The 21,896-nt window shown below is 33.2% G+C and overlaps 1 long non-coding RNA gene across 2 annotated transcripts; it reads right to left on the reverse strand.

Annotated features, from left to right (window-relative positions):
* Positions 1-15,910: 15,910 nt before the first annotated feature.
* On the reverse strand, positions 15,911-19,433 carry LOC145013970 (uncharacterized). Of its 2 annotated transcripts, none has more exons than XR_013665350.1 (2): positions 17,563-19,433; positions 15,911-16,103 (listed from the first exon to the last, which is right to left on the reverse strand). It is a non-coding gene; the product is annotated as an uncharacterized LOC145013970 (long non-coding RNA). The 2 variants fall into 2 exon arrangements; XR_013665351.1 differs by having other exon boundaries at positions 17,515-19,433.
* Between the last annotated feature and the right edge of the window lie 2,463 nt (positions 19,434-21,896).

A 21,896-nucleotide genomic window follows, 5' to 3' on the forward strand; every position in this document is an offset into this window, starting at 1 on the left:
CTTTAGGACTTTAGATTGGTTAGGATTTAAGTAGTTATATGGGCTATTTGGGCAAATTTGTTAGGAAGCCCTTTTTGGTAAATTTGTTAATAGGGATATGCCCTTTCTTTTGTAAACACTTTGGCTAATTTTGGTATGTTTTGTTGATGTATAACTTACATCCATTTTGTTCATTATGTTATATTGAAAAACATCCTTCAGTTGCTCACATCATACACTTACAATTGTACATTGCTCAAACAGTAGGTATCCATAACACCATTTTGTTGGATTAGTGTCTAAGCCCATAACCATATTTGTTAAGTACTTGACCCGGTTGTGCATGGTCCTTTTGGGTTGCCTTCAAACCTAGCAGTGGAATAGGATAATTGTTGGAGAGAGAAGAATGATTTATTAATTTATTACTTGGTTAATAAATTAATTTGAAATCAAGATAAATGATTTATTAATTTATTATGGATATAATATATTGATTAGAAATCATTTTGTTTAATTAATATTTAATTATAAATTAATTTGGAATTAATTTTAGGATTAAAGGAATTAAATGAAACTACAGGGACTAAAGGTGACAATGTTCAAAAGTTGAGCATTGAAGCATTCTAGAACCTCCCTTAGAGGTGGGGAACAAAATCTAGAGTGTCCTAGGGTTTCCTTGGGCTCTAAGGGTGCCTTGGAAGCCTTAGGGAGGAAGTTAAGGGATTAGGGTTATCTAAGATACACCTGCCTTATTCTAAACCTTCCTTATCACATATATAAACCCCTATAGGGTTGGATTTCGTCTAAGGCACTCCAAGAGAGGCTTAGAGCCGAATTTTTCACTTCCCTTCTCTCTCCATAGTAATCCTTGGTTTCTAGGTTTGTTTGTGAGCCATTAAAGGCTCGACACTTGTGGCGCTTGCTTTCAAAGACAAGAAGATTCAAGATTTAAGTTGTTATTACAGTATAACAACAAGCAGTATGTATTTCATCTTTTTTTTGTGAATTTTGAAATCCCTAGAAGATTTTTAGGGTTCTTCACATGTTCATAATGTTGTATAACTAATAGTGATAACATAGATCCAACTCTAGGGTTGCGTGCACACATAGGATTGTTTGTATAAAACTCATCAGTGGTATCAGAGCCATTGGTTTTTGTTTTCAATTAGCATTATACAAATGTATGAACTTGAAAAATTAGGGTTTATAGCCAATAAACCCTAAGAGGCATGAATTTTCGAAATTAGGGTTCTTGAACCTTGATTTACGAAAATTGGTTAGGGTTTCCTAATCCCTTTCCTTAGCCTCGAAGATTTTGAAATTGGTTAGGGTTTCCCAAACCCTTTCCTTAGCCTCCAAGTTTTCGAATTCTAGGGTTATCCAACCCTTGAATTTCGAAATTTGCCTGCTTCCCCAAGATACGATCCTATTTTTTAGGGATTTTCATAAATGACATATCTTATAATTATCTTTTAAGTGTTTAAATGTGGTAATTAAAGATTTTGAATTATCATATCCCATAATTTCGAATTTTAGGGGATTTAAGGGAGTAGGTTAAATTAATTGTTTAATTTAAAAGATATCCTTACCAAAATAGAAGATAATTGTCAAATTAATTAGATAATCATTGACTTATGTGATAAACTTGATTTATTTGAATTATTTGATAGATTATCTTGCAAGAAATTGAATTAGAACATATTTAGATAATTACTAATTAATTGGTTAATTATTATTATTTGTAATTTGATCTAGAACGTTCTTGCTTATGTTTTGAAAAGTTTCAAAACTTGCCCTCAAGTTTTGGAATTAAATTTTTATTAAAAGTTTAATTTGAAAATGTTGATTCTAAAACCCTAGTTTTGAAAAGTTCAAATTTCACCCTTTTGGTTTTATTAAGTTAATTAAAAGTATAATTAAAAGAAAGTTAATAAATCCATCATCATTTGGTTTATATTTTGTTAACTTAAAAGTGTAATTTATAAAATTAAACCACCTAGTATTTTAAAAGTGTAAAATACACCCTTATACTAAGTATAACATTAAAAGTCTAATATTATATATGTATAACTTAAATGCTAGTCTTACCGTTAGTAGGCCTCATTCACGAAGCTGATCTATAAGGGGAGTATAACGTTATGGCCTATAAAATGGCCATTTGATGGGGGCCCACTCTCACCCACCGCTTCCTTGATTGGTGGAGGGTCGTTAGCCAAACGGGTAGGATAGGGCAAACCCTCTCCTCATTAAAAGTATAATGAACAAATAAAGTAGCTAAATGTTTTACAAAATTCCCAATCTTAGTTACTTTATGCAAAAATGAATTGATGCAATTCCATGAAATTACACTTTGTACCCTTGCTAAGATGTTAGTGGAGCGTGTGTGGTTAACCGAAATACTAATTGGGTTCTGTGCAAAGGTGGCAAAGGGTGACTCGATGGCTGTCATAGGTCGATGGAGCGTGTGTGGTTAACCGGCACATCGAATAGGTGACTGTAACATTCGGGGCACCATGTATATTTGCATGGTTATTTATACCCTTTTTTGTGATCCTCGGCATCTCAATCACAAATCAAGGTGCATATCGAGATTTAAACATCCATTGAAAAGTTCAATGAATCTCAAAACACTACAAGAAAAATAGCCTTTAATGACGCGCAAAATATGACACTCGCTAATTCACGTTACGCATTGTTGGGCGACCTTAAAAATAATGTCAGACTTCCAAAATTTGAAGGATAGTGGACACGCATTTTTGCGTGCACTTAAATTAGTGTCTCAAGAAAAAAAAAACACGGAGGGCGCTTTGTCTTACACGTGCGTCTTTTGTAGGTGTCGCTTTATAATTTTAGTGAAACGCGCCTTGAAAAGATAAAGGGGGAAAACGAAACCCTAAAATTTTGAAAACCCGCCATTCTTTTCTACCTTCTTTTCTTCATCTTCACAATCGACTCGCCCCTTTTTGTTTGTCTATGTGAGAAGTGACAAAAAGAAGGGAGACTAGGATGGATTTGCCGGTGATGATGAATGAAGGTGCTTTCCGTTCAATTTCAGAGATGGCATTGTCGATTTCGATGGTTGTTTCCATCTTCCCTAATCACGTCGTCGCCGAGAATCACACACCGCCAGGTAGTAGAAGAAGATGATGAAGTTTGTCGTTGTCGTATGCCGCCCTCCCTCGCTGTCTCTAACTATCTTTTCCCTTTCTTTATTCTTCGCTTCGATGATCGTCTCATCTTCCTTCATCTTCTTGGTTTTCCATCAGGTAATATTCGGGTTCGCTCGTGATGCTGAACTTCATAAAAGAGTTCTTCTCCGGTCTTAGCATCTTCCTGGGTAGCTGAACTTCTGTCATCGCTTGGGATCGATCTCAGCCTCCTATTCATTCCTCTACAGCCTTACATGTAAGTCCACACCACACTTGTTCTTATCTTGTTCTGGAAAATCAAGAAACATTCGAAAAACCTTAAGGTTTCGCTTCTTATCATCGGTGAGGTCGCGTTTCTTCTTATCAGTACTAGGGTCTCGTTTCTTTTCATGGGCGACGCCTCATTTTTTCTTATTAGTATCGGATTTCTTCTTGGCTGAGGGGCCAGATTGACGAGAAATTATTAATGCCCTTAAACTGTTCGACAAATTGCTTATCATTTTGTGTGCGTCTATCTGTCTAAGAAATTAAACAATACGCATACACAATTACACACTATCCTAATTTCATAATTTGACTGATTTCCTATCCTAATCTGATAATCTCTCTCCTTTCTGAAACACGAAAGATCTCTTTCAGGTCTTGGAACCAAACGGGTCAGCTTAATTGGGCTTGGAAAAGCCCCAATAACTTCATCTTCTTCCATTTCTGCTTATCGAAGTCTTGGTGAATCTGTTGCTTCATCTGCTAAAACTTCTCAAGCTAACAATGTCGTTGTTGCTCTTGCTTCTTCAGAAGACTTAACTCTTGAATTGAAGCTTACAACTGCCTCAACAATAGTAACTGGTATATTCCATTCAATATTCCATTCAAGAAATAACAACCTGAATGCTCAAATTTTGATCTAAGTATTGCTTACAGATTCATACTATACTAAGATGATTATGGTGAGATATAAAATAGTTTTTTTGGTCATATTAAGGTTATTAAAAAAGTTAGCACCAATCTTTTTTTTCTATAGAATTATAGTGTTATCTTTTGTTTAATTGTTCGGTTGCAACACTGCTTATACAGCAGTACAAGCTTCTGCTAATAAGGCTTCAAGATGCCTTTAGAAATAGCAAAGATAGCCATTTGAAGGATTTTACCTCCAAAAATCCTTATACAACAGCACAAGCTTCTGTTAATAAGTCTTCTCCTGAGATGCCTTCATCTTCTAACAACTCAAATCACAATGTTCAACAAGCCGATGGCTCAACATACACAGAGCATGTTTGCTCATGGGTAATTTTGGGAAAAGATCTTGTAAATGCACCTCGCAATGTACTTACCCCTGGTTCGTTATCCTTCTCATTTTCAATTGTTGATAGAGACATAAAGTTAAAATATAGTTTTTCATTTTTCTTTTTTAATAATTGTAACAGGGTTATTAGCGGAAGAAGCTGAAAAGATTGCTTCAACAATCGATTGTGATAAGTTATCTGATATAGGGTTTGGGACAACGGATTGTTTGGGACATGTTGCCCTTGTAACCGAGCTCATGAAGAAGACAAAGCCAAAACTTAAATCCAGTGTGGTTGCTGTTTTCATAGCCAGTGGAGACATATTTGGAATTCTTCTTCCATTTAGTGTGTCTGGCAGTGGTAGTTGGAAGAGTGTTGGTCTCTCCTTTGGGAACTTCCTGACTTTTTGTTTATGAAGTTCCCAAGAAAATTGTAGATTTGGAGGGTTTGAGTGTCTCCATAATGGAATGTTAATAAGAGTCTTGGATGAGTCCATCGTCAGCAGCAAACACAAAGTCCTTTTCCATGTCTTGAGCAGATTCCATACCAGTCTTTGTGAATTGGTCCAAAGACTTCTCACAATGGATGGAAAGCTCAATGAGTTTATCCGTGGTCTGGACCCTCTCTTCCTCTTCCCTCTTTTGTTGCTCCTCATACAACATTCCCACTAATTCCTTTCGCTCCTCTTCTTTCTTTTCCTCAGCCTCTCTTAATTCACTAAGAACCAGTTGCAATTGCTTGGTGGCAATTTGTTTGTTCTCAGAAGCGTTCTTCTCCAGCCCTTGTATAATTTCATCATTGTTTATTAGAGATTTGTTTTTCTCTCTTTCCTTTTGCTCTCTCTTCTTCTCAGCCTTTAGCTCATTCTCTTTCCTCTTACCCTCTTTCACAACCCTCTGAATAAGCTCTTTTTTCTAACCCTTCTTCCTTCTTCCTATTCCACAACTTTCAATTTCATCAATTCTTCTTTTGTCTTCTCATCTCTCAGTCTCTTCTCTTTTAACATTTCCTCTTTCTCCTCTCTTTGACTTTGCCTCTCCTGGTCATCTCGTGTTTCCCTCATTGGAGCATCAGACTCTTGGCCTGGGATATGTGAGTGTGTCCCTGGGGGCTGCTCATGACTTTTTTCGACACCCACATCTTCCTTTTGAGAGGAAGGGGGTTGTGTATGTGTTATATTCCAATGTTTTTGCGAGACATCATCTTCTTTAAAGGTTGAAGAGGTAGATGATTGTTTGGGACATGTTGCCCTTGTAACCGAGCTCATGAAGAAGACAAATCCAAAACTTAAATCCAGTGTGGTTGCTGTGTACAAGAATGTGGTGTGAGATAAACTCAACGTCTCTATTGCTGTCATGTGACAACTATTACTACTGGCCAGTATCAAAAGGTATAATGTTCTTTTTTTTGGTCAAATTTATCGTTTGATTAAGAAAGCACGATTCCACATATAACTCTTATTAAACAAACAAATAATCCTTTTTATCTATATCTAACTAGTTACTTTATGAGATACAAAATAGTAAACAAATAATCCTTTTTATCTATATCTAACTAAAGCTTTTTTTTGGCCTTCCATCCAATAAGTTCTTAAAGGAATCAGTTTGTACTTTTGATTTTCATAACAATTTTAGTCTCTATCGTAGTCCCAAGTAAAATGACTTGATTGCCCTTCATATAGTCAGTCTGACTTTTACCTCCAACTTTAAATTTTTTTCTGTTTTGCTAACAACTCATTTGCAATGGTCATAAACTGATTGAAAATCATTTAGAGCAAAAAAAGGTGTCATCTATTGTTTAGTTTTCCATGTTAAAAGATTTTTGCAAGTATTGCTTTTTTTTAAATCTTTGTCAGAAGATGATGTGACATCTCTTTTGATCAAAGATGCCAAAAGTGTAAAGCTTTGGTCTCCTAAAATGTGTCTGGTCATCAGATTATAGTCGCTGAATGAAAGTAGAGGTATGATCTTTCCTCTTTAAAACTGTAACATAACTTTATTTCTTTTGTGTGGGTTATTATTATTTATCAGTGTATATATGGTATGTTTCAGTAATCCTTATCGAGAATCAGGTTTTACAGATGTTAAGTGGCTAAAGTCAAACAAGATGGGTATTATAGTTCTTATTTCTTTCTATTAAAAGATATATAGGAGTAGTTTGTCCCATCTCATTTAATGTTATTCTTCGGGAATCTACTGATGAGGCTCCAACTGATCCTGTATCAGACCCAATTGAAGGTAGAAGCAATAATAATTATTATTTTCAACAGTTTCTTCAGTCTATACAAACCCTAAAATATTGACAATTGAAGGTGGAAGCAATGGTGGCCTACTTGTTGGAGCTTGCATTAATCATGTATTATGCTAATTCAATAATATTAAAATCTTTAATAAGTTATTCCTAAAAGTTGATTTTTTTTGTTATGACAGAGGCCTGATTTATTTGGGTGTGCACTTGCTCATGTTGGCGTAATGGACATGCTCAGGTTTCACGAATTCACAATCAGCGAGAAATCTTTTTTTTTTTAACTAATTTAGTTAAAATTACAATTGTACCCTTGTGACATGGTTTTTCTTTTCTTTTTTTGGTAGGTCATGTGTGGACTTCTGACTATGGTTGTTCAGACAAAGAATAAGAGTTCCAATGGTTGATCAAGTGAGACTAACATTATCTTATCCTGATTAAATTCTCAATTTTTATTCAAAATATTAATTAGTTATTTACTAATAATAACTTTAAAAAAAAACATTTTCATCAGGTATTCGCCACTGCATAATGTGAAAAGACCATGGGAGCAATCTTCTATAATTCCCGACAATACCCTCCAACTTTATTGTTAACAGTTGATCATGATGACAGAGTTGTGTTGTTGCACACTATGAAATTATTAGCTGTAAGTATTTCATTTGAATTGTGTTTAATTTAATTAAAAGAGTATTTCTTTATTATATTTGTTTTATGTTAGACGATGCAATATGTGTTTTTACAAAGATACTGAATTATTGATATTTGTAGGTATGAGCCTCTAGGGTATATGCTTGGGTCAGAATATTTCTTCATATGTTGCACGCTTATGGTCCAATTTATGCTCTCTCTGCAGATGTTGCGAGCTTGGTTGCTCTTAGAAACAACATGCAATTTATTCACATTTTCACTTACCATATTCATATTTGTAGTATAAGATATCTTTGTGTTACTGTTTTATTAAAATATTCTATCTATCAGTTTCCAGATGTTCAACAATGAGGATGTTACTATCGGTGCATGGATGCTTGCAATGAATGTCAACCATGAGGAAAATCATCAACTTTGTCAAACCAAATGTACACCAACATCTATAGCTGTGTGGGATCTCCCCAAGTGTTTAGGTTAGTACTTTTTTTTTCTCCTAAACAATCTTCTGTAACTTTTTGAGAAATCCAACTTAGATTTGATGTGTGTGATGAATATTTGATGTTGTAGGCTTTGTAACTTTTTCTCTTAAACCTACCTTATTTATTGACCTGTAGCTGATTACACATTAATTTAATTATGCAGGTTTTGAAATTTTTCATGGAAAAGAATAATGTTAATGCTCTTCATAGAAAAGTATGTTGGTATTTTAGGAAATTTGGCTAATAATTTAGTTAATTATATAAAAAATGTTGAAATGTTACATTTGTCTACTATTGGAATGATTATTTGATGCTATTGGAATGATAATTTGTATGACATTAACTTTTGTGCAATGTATTGTATTTTTTGTATATGGAATTTTATTTTCTATTATGAGACATGAAATTCAAATTTAATTTGAAAACTAGTAAATCTATAAATAATTTTTTTTTAAAAAAAATTAAAATTACGATACGCAAAAATGTGTGTCGTCTTCATTTATGACATGGCCTTTCTTGACAGAGGCTTCCTTGATACGCATTGCGTGTCATAAACACACGCGTCCTAAGGTTACGACACGCAAATGCGTGTCGTCTTCCTTTATGACAGGGCCTTCCTTGATACGCATTGCGTGTCATAACCGCGCGTCGTAAATGCGTGTCGTAAATGCGCGTCGTAAATGCGCGTCGTCTCTCTTTATGACAGGGCCTTCCTTGACGCGCATTTGCGCGTCGTCTGAGCGTTTTACGACGCGCAATGAGCGTCGTAAAAGGCTGTTTTTCTAGTAGTGAAAGATTTAGGAATTTTAAATACCAAAAAAACTTAAATTCCTTTTTCGTTTTTAATGGTGGAAAAGTTGTGAATCGTCATTCACTTACCTTCAAATGTTCTGCAAGTTGGATTACAGCATCCCTCTTCCAATTTGTAGGATGTTGTGTTGGATCCTAGCCTTAATATCTCATTTGGGTGTTTTATTAAGGACTTAATCAAATAAACTTGAATTTTCTCCCATTTCATAGATGTTAAAATCTGACAACTATGGTCTTCCTAAATCCATGGGAAAAGGTTTTCCACATGAATATGATGTTCCATGATTGGATTGTGGAAATGGAAATCATGCTTCATTTCTCCACTTCCTCCAATAATTCTCCCTGACCCATGTGTTTAAAAACTTGAAAAGTTCAAGGTCACTTAAGCGCTATTGGCAATAAGACACAAAGATGGAAAGTCTATGTGTACATACATCTTAAAGATGAAGTCACACAATGACAAGATTGTTAGGTGTCGATGTCTCAAGGAAGTTGGTTGTTCAATGACTTCCCGAATCATATGGTAAGTTCAACCACGACATGACCCTTATTAATTTGACTCATTTGCTTATTGCTGTTGAATTAGAAATGATTTTGCGCACTGGTCGAACAAATTTTGTCTGATAAATCAATATCCCAACCTTCTATGGGAAATGGCAACATTGGAAGTCCAGAAAAGTTTTCTCTATGCAAGAGAAAGGCTAGGTCTGAAATAGTCCCGTGTACCATTCCAGAAGAATCCATGTGTTTATACTGCCAAAAGAATGGGCATTGGTTACGAAGCTGCCCTCACTACCTAAAAGATCTAAGAGATGGGAGAGTCAACATTTATGACTCTGCTTTAGGTAAAATCCACTATCTAACTCTATTAAGTTCCTATTTGGAGATTCTTAATACATGATATGATAAGATTACATTTCGATGTTTTGAAGGATCGAAGAAAAGAAATGAAGCTTAAAGGAAGGAGCGAGTTGGGTCTGATCGCGAAGAAATGGATTACGATCGCATGGGTTCGATGATCGGATTTTTGAGCTACTGCTTAGAGTTATGGTAAATTGCTTAGGAATATGTAATAGCATAGTTTTCATTTACATTGTAAGGATATATATTTTTCCGCAATAAAATAAATTTTGATTTTGTCTTATTTATATTTCCTTGCAATGGCAATTGTGAAAATTGATGTTTGTGTGTTTCCATTATAAGCAATATAAAGTGGATGGATTCTTAGTTATGTTATTTTCTAAGTAAGGGAAGATTCCCATCACCCAAGTTTCAATTGGACAAAAGCATGGAATCATATAATTTGAATTATGTGATGTATGGAAATCTTGGTACTTATAAATTTTAAGGCTAATTCCTTGACAAATAGTCAAGTGAAGGACTAGGAGATCGAGTTCACAATGTTGTGCACTAGTCAAGTCCACCATAAATAACAACAAGATTATTCGTCGTGATTTACTAAAAGTTTAGTAAACATGATTATGCTTACAAGATTAAGTGTAATTTTGAATCATTGAAAAGTTTCAAAGAATGATAGAACGAATAAGAATAATCAATTAGGCAAAAAGAAAATTTTTTCTCCAATCTAAGAAGAAGGGAGAGTACTTTTGTATCATGTTTTATGATCATCTTAAGAACCATATTACAATTCATCCTCTAAGGACACCTTAGTGCACTAAGTATGGATAAGAAGAGGAGTCGGAAATTGTCAAAATGGGTTAAGTCAATAAGATGAATCGTACTTCGTTCCAAGATCAAGTCTTAGAGTTAAACTCCAAGATTGTGACTTGAGTGATATAATATTAATTAAAAATGTTTTTATTTTTTCACATTTTGATGAGTTGCGATGTCTAGAATAAGACAAAGACCAACTAGTACCAAATTGTGTGTAGGTTTTGTCTTGATAAAGACACACACTGACTCTTGAATATCTGTTTTGTCAAGGAATGTTTCTTAACAAGAGAATCTTATATGTCAAGAGGTCAGTGGGAGTCTAAATGATCTTGAATAGGTTCAAGAACTAATCAAGAGTAAACCTATTATTAAACACTAGCATACGACTTGAGGTTTCTAACCTATCGTTTCTGTGCCATTCCAGTTTGGTCAACTATGCATGTGAGTTCTATGAGTTCTCAATGGATTGCATAGGGGCAAGGCACCTTGTTCAATAGAAAGTACATTGAAATGAAAGGGTGGGCTGCTCAATAACTTGGAAGCAATGGTGTGACCCTTAATGGCAAGAAATTAAGAATAAACATGTTCTGTCCATAAGAGTTTGGATTTGTCACTAACATTATCTTGTGATTATGGTTATAACAAATTCACATGGATAAGGGAACGTACACAATAAAATCTAAGTGTCAAAAGGTTTCTATCCTTCATGAAAATGATTGTGAGGAAACGCTTTCACTAAGAGAGATTTTGAAGATAGCATTATGTAATTTGGGTTCTCAAATTCAACTATGATTACGAAATCCCTCTTCATAGTTCGAATTGTGGGAAATGGCAAATGGGTCTGAACATTTTAGACTTATTGCTATAAGTTCTAGAATCGTTTAGACACACACATGAGTTATCTAAGAAAAGGTGTATGAGGTTGAGAAGCTTAGATAAAGTCTTACCGAAGCGTCTTAGTATTAGAAATATGAACTTAAGAAACTCAATAAGCATTGTTTTCTAGAAGTTCAACTGTTTTTTGAATACATGTCAAAGCTAGTGGGAGCATAAGTGTTATGCTTGTATGAATATAATCATCATGTTAGTGGGAGCATGATAATTATGGTATGTTGCAAGTTAGCAATATTAATTATAGAAAACAAGTGTTTTAATTTGCAAAGTTGCAAGGGTTGAAAAGTTGTTTTGCTATAATTAAAGGAGAGAATATTGTACTTCGTTTTGAAATCTAAGAGCTTAGATCGAGAAATTTTAATCAAACTTAGTCAAATATATGAATTGCATTCTCAAAATTCGATTATGATTACGACATCCCTTTTTTCAATTCGAGTTTTGAGAACATGGCAAATAGAAATATTATGGCAAAAGACTGATAAAGTATCACGTCTTTATGTAAGACATTATGCTTCGTGTTCCATACGCTTCGAGTATAGGATTGATCGCATATGCTGTAATAATTGACCGTTCTAAAATTTTCCAAATGCCTAGAGCATTAAGAGGGAAAAAGACTAGAATCGGACATGACTAAGTTTATTAAACAACTATCAAAGGACAATCTAAGATTCGCCAAGGATTGTTTGCTTGTGAATAGTTGGGAGTATAGTAGTGGATGGACCATACTGACATTATCATTACAAGATTTGATAATGAGTTGTCATATGGTAAATGTGGAAATGTTTCCATATTGGGAGTTGGACGTTAAGAATCTATATGTCTAGATTAGAAACTTTTATGCAGAAGGATATTCAAAGGAATGTACCTTGAATATGAGACTTCGTATCTATGGAATTGTCTTCCAACAATCTCCAATAGAGGACTTTGTAATTTCATTGGCAATAGTCTTTGTGACTTTAGTGCAGTGATATTACGAAAAGATCGTTGCATAAAACGTTAGAATATAACATATTCTATAAGTGCCAAGAATTTGATATTCTTCCACTTGTGATAAGGATTGGGAGTTGTGAAATGATTATGATTGGAAATGTGTTCATTTGATCCATTTCACAAAGTAAGGACCATAGGTAAACATTGTGTGCATGCTAAGAGCATGGGAAAATTGTAGTAATAATTCAAGTAATAAGTTAATTAACCGAAACAACAAATAATGAGTAATCGATATGGTGATAAATAAAAGGTGTTTTATTTATATTCAAAGGTTTGGGACCATATAGGATTAGTATTATTCTTGTGTTTCACTTTGCATGTTTTGACTTCCTGAATAATTAATTATTTCAGAATAATCAAATTATTCGAATGGTTCACATTCGTTCATATGTTGGAAGTAGGTATGAATGAAGACTGTCATGAATTGGTTTGTAGATTGTCTAAAGTGTATTAGACATAGCAAAGGTTTGCTGCAGCGTTCATGAGTGCTTATGAATATGATTTTGAGCATTGGATTAAACCCACGCTCACTTGGATCGCTTCATGGATTTTATCACGAGCGATTGGTGGAACGATAATATCTTGTATTCTTGAAACCGAGATGTGTGAGTTGTATCTTGCAAATCGGTTACACATTGATAATATGTAAACACACCAGTAACTTGGTGTTATAAAACATATTGTTGTGTATGATTTGGTGAGTGAGTGCAAGCAAGCATTGAGTCTAAGTTTATCCATTCCTTTTACCCAAAGTGGGATAAAAGCGATATTTATGGGCCCCTCGATGATTTAATGATGAAAACGTAAATGCTCGGTCGGGCTAGGGCTAATTTGATTTGCTCAACTAGTTAGTCGTCGTAAATCGGAAATCGGGAAACAACACATAGACTGAGAGAATTATTTCGATCCATGTCTCACGTCTATACGATATCTAGAATGGAGGAATATATGATCCCTTATCTAAAGGACATGTTACTGATAAGATCAGAGTTCGACAGTGTCTTTGAGAGCTACGATTTCCAATCGGGTTGTACTCGCATTTATGGTTACTAGACTTATCCAAGTGGGAGACTGTTGGATTAGTGTCTAAGCCCGTAACCATATTTGCTATGTACTTGACCTGGTTGTGCATGGTCCTTATGGGTTGCCTTCAACCTGGAAATGGAATAGGATAATTGTTAGAGAGAGAAGAATGATTTGTTAATTTATTACTTGGTTAATAAATTAATTTGAAATCAAGATAAATGATTTATTAATGTATTATGGATATAATCTATTGATTAGAAATCATATTGTTTAATTAATATTTAATTAGAAATTAATTTGGAATTAATTTTAGGATTAAAGGAATTAAATGAAACTATAGGGACTAAAGGTGACAATGTTCAAAAGTTGAGCATTGAAGCATTCTAGAACCTCCCTTAGAGGTGAGGAACAAAATCTAGAGTGTCCTAGGGTTTCCTTGGGCTCTAAGGGTGCCTTGGAAGCCTTAGGGAGGAAGTTAAGGGATTAGGGTTATCTAAGATACACCTACCTTATCCTAAACCTTCCTTATCACCTATATAAACCCCTATAGGGTTGGATTTCGTCTAAGGCGCTCCAAGAGAGGCTTAGAGCCGAATTTTTCACTTCCCTTCTCTCTCCATAGTAATCCTTCGTTTCTAGGTTTGTTTGTGAGCCATTAGAGGCGCGACACTTGTGGCGCTTGCTTTCAAAGACAAGAAGATTCAAGATTTAAGTTGTTATTACAATATAACAACAAGAGGTATGTATTTCATCTTTTTTTGTGAATTTTGAAATCCCTAGAAGATTGTTAGGGTTCTTCACATGTTCATAATGTTGTATAACTAATAGTGATAACATAGATCCAACTCTAGGGTTGCGTGCACACATAGAATTGTTTGTATAAAACCCATCACATTTTTCATTCAACAACATACAACTTACATTCAACTGTCATTTAAAAGTTTTACAACAACTTAAAACTACTTCAGCATAATCCACACGATCACTAACAAACAAAAAAAAACCCAATCTTCCATTTTTCACCTTCAACTTGTACAGGAACCTCTTGAATGCCATTGTTGTGAAAATCCACAGCTTCTTCCACAATTCTTCCGCAAACTTATTGTGTACTTGAATGTCATTATTGTGAAACTCCATCGACAAGTTTCTGTACCAGTTGTTTGGTAATGGGGGATCGACCCAAGCAAAATACTTGCAATCTTTTTCCTCATCCTGTTATATTGGAAATAAAACCTAATTGGAAGAGATTTCAGATGTAATTAAAGAGGTTTAAGGGATACTTACCCGGAAATTAGGGCAGCCGATGAACCTCCTGCCAAGGTTTGTTGGCCTCCATGATGTCCACTTACCAACGGGGTCTTCACAAAAGCATGTTGCCCTTAATGCTTGCCTTCGTGATCGGATATTGCTCCTACTTCCCACTGAGCTTGAAGATGCCATTTTGGTAGATTTTTGCTTCGATAGAGGGTAAGAAAGGGTTTTTATAGAGGAGGAGTGGATGACGGGGAGGTTAATGGAGGGTGATGATGACAGTGAGCTGGGGTAACCAGCTATTATAAGGGTTACCGGTTCCTAGGGCTAAACTAAGTGTAATAGTCGGTAATATGTCCTCTTTCATAAGTGAAATTTAATTTATGACTAAATCATAAACTGGGGCAAAAGTTTGGGACTTTTTCGTAGATTTCCCTTAATGATATGTTTGGCACTTTATGAACTTATAAAATTTAAATATTCTAATGCATGTATGATCGCTACTCTTAGATTGGATATAAAGTAATTTGGATATTAACTTATAATCTCTCATTTGCGGTTCAAAAACATTAATTTTACACGCTTATTGTCATCATCATTAGAATATATATATATATATATATATATATATATATATATATATATATATATATATATATATATATATATAGGGTTGATATCGGTTGATAACTCATAATTTCCCGAGAACTAAAAGTGGAGCGTTGGATCAAAAGTAGGGGTGAGCGTGGGACGGAACCGGTACCGACCCGTACCGTTCCTGATTTTCCGAAAACCGAGTTTTGTTAAAAGTTAATCCCGAGTACGGAACCGAAATAACATCACCGGTACCGGGAATAGTACCGGTTTTCAGTACTAGTACCCGTACCGACGGTACCGATTCCTGAATTTTATATATTTGGAGTACCAAGTATCGTCCTATATTTTTATATTCGGTACGGTTCGGTACCGGTACGGGATCGGGATTTGGGAAAAACTGATCATCCCTAATCAAAAATAATTTGTTAAGGACATGATCGTCATCTTACCAAACTTATTTAATGTTTAATTTTTTTGTGTTATTTAATATGTTAATATAAATGTCTAAAAATTAACAAAATTATTCAAAATTTCGGATTTATTTTTAAAAAATAATAATAATTTTCGTTTTTTTTTTAAAATGGATATTTTTTCATTTTTTTCAAAAAACATGAAATTTTCAAAAAAAATGAAAAAAAATATTTTTTTAAAAAGCTACATCTTTTTTTCAAAAAACAAAACTGCATTTTTTTTCAAAAAAAAAAACGCATTTTTTTCTTAGAAAAAACTGCATTTGTTTTAAAAAAATTGCGATTTTTATAAAAAAAAAAGTGCATTTTTTTTTCAAAACTGCATTTTTTTAACAAAAAAATCAACGTTTTAGATGCATATATGCATATTTTTTCAAATGCATATTTCTTATACTATAATATTCGTAAGTAAATTATAAAAAAAAAAACCTGATTTTTATTAATCAATCTATAAACATAATACAAGTATTTTATTCGATACAAAATAAAATATAAAAAAACTACAAAAATTCACAGTGTTATCATTTTTTCATATCAAGATTTCCATATTTTTCTTCAATTTATCAGTTTTCACATCTTCAATATTTTCAACAAATTCTTCAAAACCTACAAGAAAATTAAAAAAAAAAATTGATTAAAGCAAGAACACTCAGAAAAATGCACAAGTATATATCATGTAAGATTCACATGTAATTATATCATGTAAGATTCAAATGTGATATTCATATGTGATTTTATCCTTTAAGATTCAAATGTGAAATTCACAAGAATATTTTAAAAAAATAATAATAATTAACAAATACCACTCATACAAAATGCATGTGTGCATACTGACGTAATTCATTTGTGATTCACTAGTGATTTACATGTGAATCACATGTAACTCATATGTTATTCACTTGTGATTTACATGTGAATCACATGTAATTGATATGTGATTCACTTGTTATTTACATGTGATTAATATGTGAATTACATGTAATTTATACATGAATCATATATGAATTACATGTGATTTACATGTATATAATATCTAGTTATATGATTCACTAGTGATTTACATGTGAATCACATGTAATTCACTTGTGATTTACATGTGAATCACAAGTGAATCATATGTGAATTACATGTGATTCACTAGTGATTTACATGTGAATCACATGTAATTCATATGTAATTCACTTGTGATTTACATGTGAATCACATGTGAATCATACGTGAATTACATGTAATTCATATGTGAATTACATGTGATTTACGTATGAATCATGTGTGAATTACATGTAATTCTTATGTGATTTACATGTGAATCACATGTAATTCATAATTACATGTGAATTATATGTGATTTACTTGTGATTTGCATGTGAATCACATGTAATTCACATATGAATTACATGTGATTAACTTATAACCGTTACACCATGATTCAGAACAATACAAAAATTCAAAAAAATTCGAACATAAACCATTATCAATTATGATTTTGAAATGTGAATGTTGTGTTATTTTGATCATTATCTAATCAAAACTACAGAAATGGTCCCTGTGTAAAATTAAATTACATTAATGGTCCCTGTATAAGACAAAGCACGATGCTATATCTTTTTGTATAATATAAAATATGTGAAACTAATTTATATTTATTTTTTATATTTTGGAAGCAATTGAAGGAAATATTGACAAAACATGCAGAATTAGGAAAATGAGACCTTTTTAAGACCATTTTCAACCCATAATACCATTTTCACCAAAAAGTATATTTTTTTTAACTTATATAGATTTTCAAAAAAAAAAACCTTACATTTGTTAGTTTTTTTTGCAAATTCATCTTGCAACTTTTTTGTTGCATTAACTTTATAAGTTATATTAAGACACGATTATAACCAAATAAATAAAGTAATGTAAATTTATAACATAATATTACAAGTAATAATGGGAAAAAACTAGTTAGATAAAGTGTTGAATAGATAAATGATCTTTGAATGTAGCAAGTGTTAGTAAATGATCATTTTACCCTTGTATGTAGGACTAGGAATGATGTTGAGAATATATTATTGTTAACCTGGTGGATTCATGTTTGTCAATCGCCTCAATCTTTCCTCAGCCAAACGAACTGTGAGGGTGGAGCTTTTAACACCTTGGGTTATCTCATGCCTGCAGAAATTTCAGACTTGACTATGGTGTTTGTTTTTTTTTTTTCAAATTAATTCTTGTCTGAATAATTGCATACAGTCTTATATGGATAAATTATGTTTAAAAAGTCTAAGAGAAATGAGGGGACCCGTGGGGCAAGTTTGTAAAAAGATAGGACTTGAGGGGGAAAAGTTTAGTTTCTTGACTTTCTCTATTAAGTCATTCTTTATGTAGTAAGTAAAAAAAGAAACACTCATATACATAGCTTACTGGATTAAGTTAAGTCCTGAGTTTTTACAAATATTCTCTCATTTACTTTTTCCTTCCACATAATATTTTATCCAAAGAGCAGTGTATCCAGACATAACTTAATGGGACAAAAAGAATGCTAACCCTAAAATCTAAATCACTGAGCTCCATTGTTAAGTCACTGGTTTCCATTCCTGATAAACGAACAACAACCATTATGTCAGGAAGCTCTTCCCTAGTTACATCAAGCAGTTTTTCAAGAGACTCTGTTGCCCTTTTGAAAGTCCGAGTTCAGTTAACCAAATGGGAGAGTCAAAAACAGGAGTAAATGGTCAACATATTTAACTTTAAGTTTCGTTTGCTTTTGCTGCCCACAGTAAAGATAGGACATAGACTCGTTCTTGATCTCTCGATTGTGCAAAAGAAATTAATGCCTTCCTCATATATATCATTAGAAATAGCCTATAAAACGTGTTTCTTGTGTAAAAAACGCATGTTGAGGTATTTGTGTCACGTTTATCAGCCATGTGTTAGTGCAAATGAGACAATGTAAGGACAAGCCAAGATCATCACACCCTGGTACTGGAACTATGTTTGCATTGTAACCAAAGGGTAAAACTGGAAAACTATATTAGTATATGCTAGTTGTAAATGATTGTAAAACGCAAGGTAAAAATATCAAGATTCCAAGCCAAGATCATCAAGACCTAGCATCATATCAGTTGAATTTTGTAAGAGGTAAGAGGAAAATTTCTCCAATCTATGAATCCTAACCAAAAAATTGTTATCCTGGACCTTTAATTCGTTGAAATCGGTTCAACTTGCTCACCAATTGATTACTGTGGGAGACGAAGTCAAAATTACCGACTTCGATGTCATTGGTGGAGATGACAACGACCGAGTTTCGAAGTGGGAGGCTGGGTTGCCGAACGTCGACGACTTGCCATCATGATCACAGTTGTTGATATCGGTGGAGATGGCATCGATGTAAGAGAGAGAGAGAGGGGGGGGTGGGGGAGAGGAGGGGAAGAGTCCATTAACAATTATGGATCTGGTGAATCAAATGTATGAGATAGATAGTTGTTCTCATCGACTTCGATTTTCATCAGGTCAACACAAATGTATTGTAGCGCTTCTGTCGTAGTATCACCGCATTCACCACCAATAGTTGTCGTTAATGTAAAAAACACGATTAGGCTGGACCATTGCAGCAACGACATCGATCAGCATGTAATTTAGGACTTGTTGCAGATTATGTAGATCTATAGGGATCATTTTGATCTCTTTCTCGAAAACAACCAAATACGATTCAAAGAAGAAGAACGAACCAGGTAGAACCTCTGAAACACGAATGATAAACTTATGAACAGATCTGAAACCCTAAACAGTATGGATTGGCAGTTGACAATGGAAGAGGTGCCCGATGAAGGGAGGATGGAAGCGATCGATGGAGGAGGGAGGAGAGAGGCGGTGTTAGAAGGCATGGCATAAGGTGAAGTGGAGAGATCGTCGGAGATTTCAGTTGCGGCATTGATTTTTAAGATAAGAGAATTTAGGGAATGAATTATTTAGATGCCAATAACACCCTTAAGTTATAAAAAAAAAAAAAAAAAAAAAAAAAAAAAAAAAAAACCGTTAGATACCTCCATCTCTTTTTTCTAGCTATTTACAAAACTGCCATAAAAAATCACTGCCCTCCATTTTTTTGATCTAATGATCTAAATTTAGTTATCGGGTTCTCGAGAAAATATAAGTTCTTATATATATATATATATATATATATATATATATATATATATATAGGGTTAGGTTCATGTGAGATGACCTAATTTTGTGAGACTGTGAGACGCATTTTTTTTTATTTTTTTTAGTTAATTCAAGTTTCGAAAATAACATTTAAAAAAAGAATTTTTGGATTTTACCATTTATTTTGCATTTTAAAATTATTTTTTAGAATATGTACAGTGTAATATTCTATTAGAATATTTCACATATTTAAAAAAAAATGGATTTTTTTTAGTTAATTCAGGTTCTGAAAATAATATTTAAAAAAAGAATTTTTAGATTTTTCCATTTATTTTGCATTTTAAACTTATTTTTTAAAATATGTTAGTGATATATTCTATTAGAATATTTCATGTATTTAAAAAAAAAAAAAACGGGATTTTTTTTGTTTTTTTTATAGTTAATTGAAGTTCCGAAAATAATATTTAAAAAAAGAATTTTTGGATTTTTCCATTTATTTTACATTTTAAAATTATTTTTGGATTTGGTCTCACGGTCTCACAAAATTATATATATATATACAGAGAGAGAGAGAGAGCTAGGTTCAAATGTTTTTATCAAGTATTGTGTGCCTAAATGCACCAATGAGAATTCAAGAAATAATAAACAATTAAATAAATCATTTAAGGGTATTTTGGACCTTTTATACTTTTAATTAAGGAAATCATTTAATTGAATCTTACAATTAAGGAAATAGAATAAGTATATTTGACCTAGCCTCTCTCTTAAATCCTGTCTAATAAAACCTCCAGAATCCTCAAACCTTTTTCACTCCTAGTTCTCCAACCGGAATATGCGATTGAAAAATTCTTCAATGGCGGAAGATGCGAAGGAAGGCAATCAACGGTTCTTTGTTCCTCTCCCGTCGTCGGCAGCAAAGAAGATCAAGGGGAAGATCCCCCTGTGCTCATCTTCGTCGGATTAAGGAGGAGAAGCACGATTAGAATCAGAAATCGGGAAGCACCTCCAGTGATTCACCGATTCGAAGGAGGATGAGGAAAATATCGATTCCATGAAATCGTTTATCGCTAATCGAGTCATCTGTCATCAAAATCGATTCTAATCTTATCAATTGATTTTGTGTTTGAACTAAATCAATCTGTTGAACAGAAATCGGGGAAAAGCAACAACAACAGATGGCGGTGAAGAGGTGATCAGTGCCTGTTGTGGAGTCTACAAAAGGAGGTGAAAACAAAGGCAATAATGGATTTTAGGTCGTCAACGACACAACCAAGAAACTGAATTGGTATGCTCTTGTACTAATCATAACGTGTTTTTTTAGTTGTATCTCCAGTTCTTGACCACCAAGAAACTGAACTGATAAGACTCTCACTAATTTTTTTTAAAGAAATTGAAGAAGCACACCAAGTGTTCGATAAAATGCATAGTTGAAATCTAGGTTTTTTTTACTGGTTCTGGTCATGTTATTTGGTGTAAAAATAAACCATTTGTTAATTGTTAGTAAGAATTTCAATTGGAATTCAGATACTTGTGTAAATGAATTTCAATGTCTGCCACATTCTATTAGAATGGTTAATTGTTTATATGCATTATGATAGAATTTTGGTTAATTGTTTATATGTATTTTGATAGAATTTCAATGTCTGCGACATTCTATTAGAATGGTTGTATTGTGTACTTCAGAATTTATAGTATGTTTTTTTTAGTTACAGCTTAAATGCATCATTCTTGCATAATGTCTTTTAGAATGATGTTAGTAACAATCATCAATTTGATGCCTATTATTCACAAAAGATTTTTAAAAGAATGTTATTTAAGTGCATTTTGTAATGTTTTCTGTCAGAATTTATTTATATAAATGTATTCTGTTAGAATATCTTTACGAATGTTTGTTAACTAGTATATTTGTTTAACGGGTAATACTAACGAGTAATGTATCTTATTCTTTCAGAATTACATAGAGAAGGAATTCAATATTGATTATACAAGAAAAATATTTGGAATCGAGTTCAACAACAAGTATATATGCGAAGATCAAGTGAATTATACAGACCACTAAAGAAGATCAAGTGTATTTGTTCAATAATTGTATATTCAAGAATGCTATTTTTTAAGAATTTTATTCATCTTTGATGATATTCTTTTAGAATATGTATAACTATTTTAAATGTATAAGGATATTAGTCTGTAAGAATATGAATGAATTTGTTTTTTATGTCTCAAATCAAATATCTGCATTGGAAATATATTTTGCAAGAATAGAATCGA

The sequence above is a fragment of the Lactuca saligna genome, chromosome 9, assembly GCF_052625555.1.
Source record: "Lactuca saligna cultivar CGN05327 chromosome 9, ASM5262555v1, whole genome shotgun sequence".
Classification (NCBI taxonomy): Eukaryota; Viridiplantae; Streptophyta; class Magnoliopsida; order Asterales; family Asteraceae; genus Lactuca; species Lactuca saligna.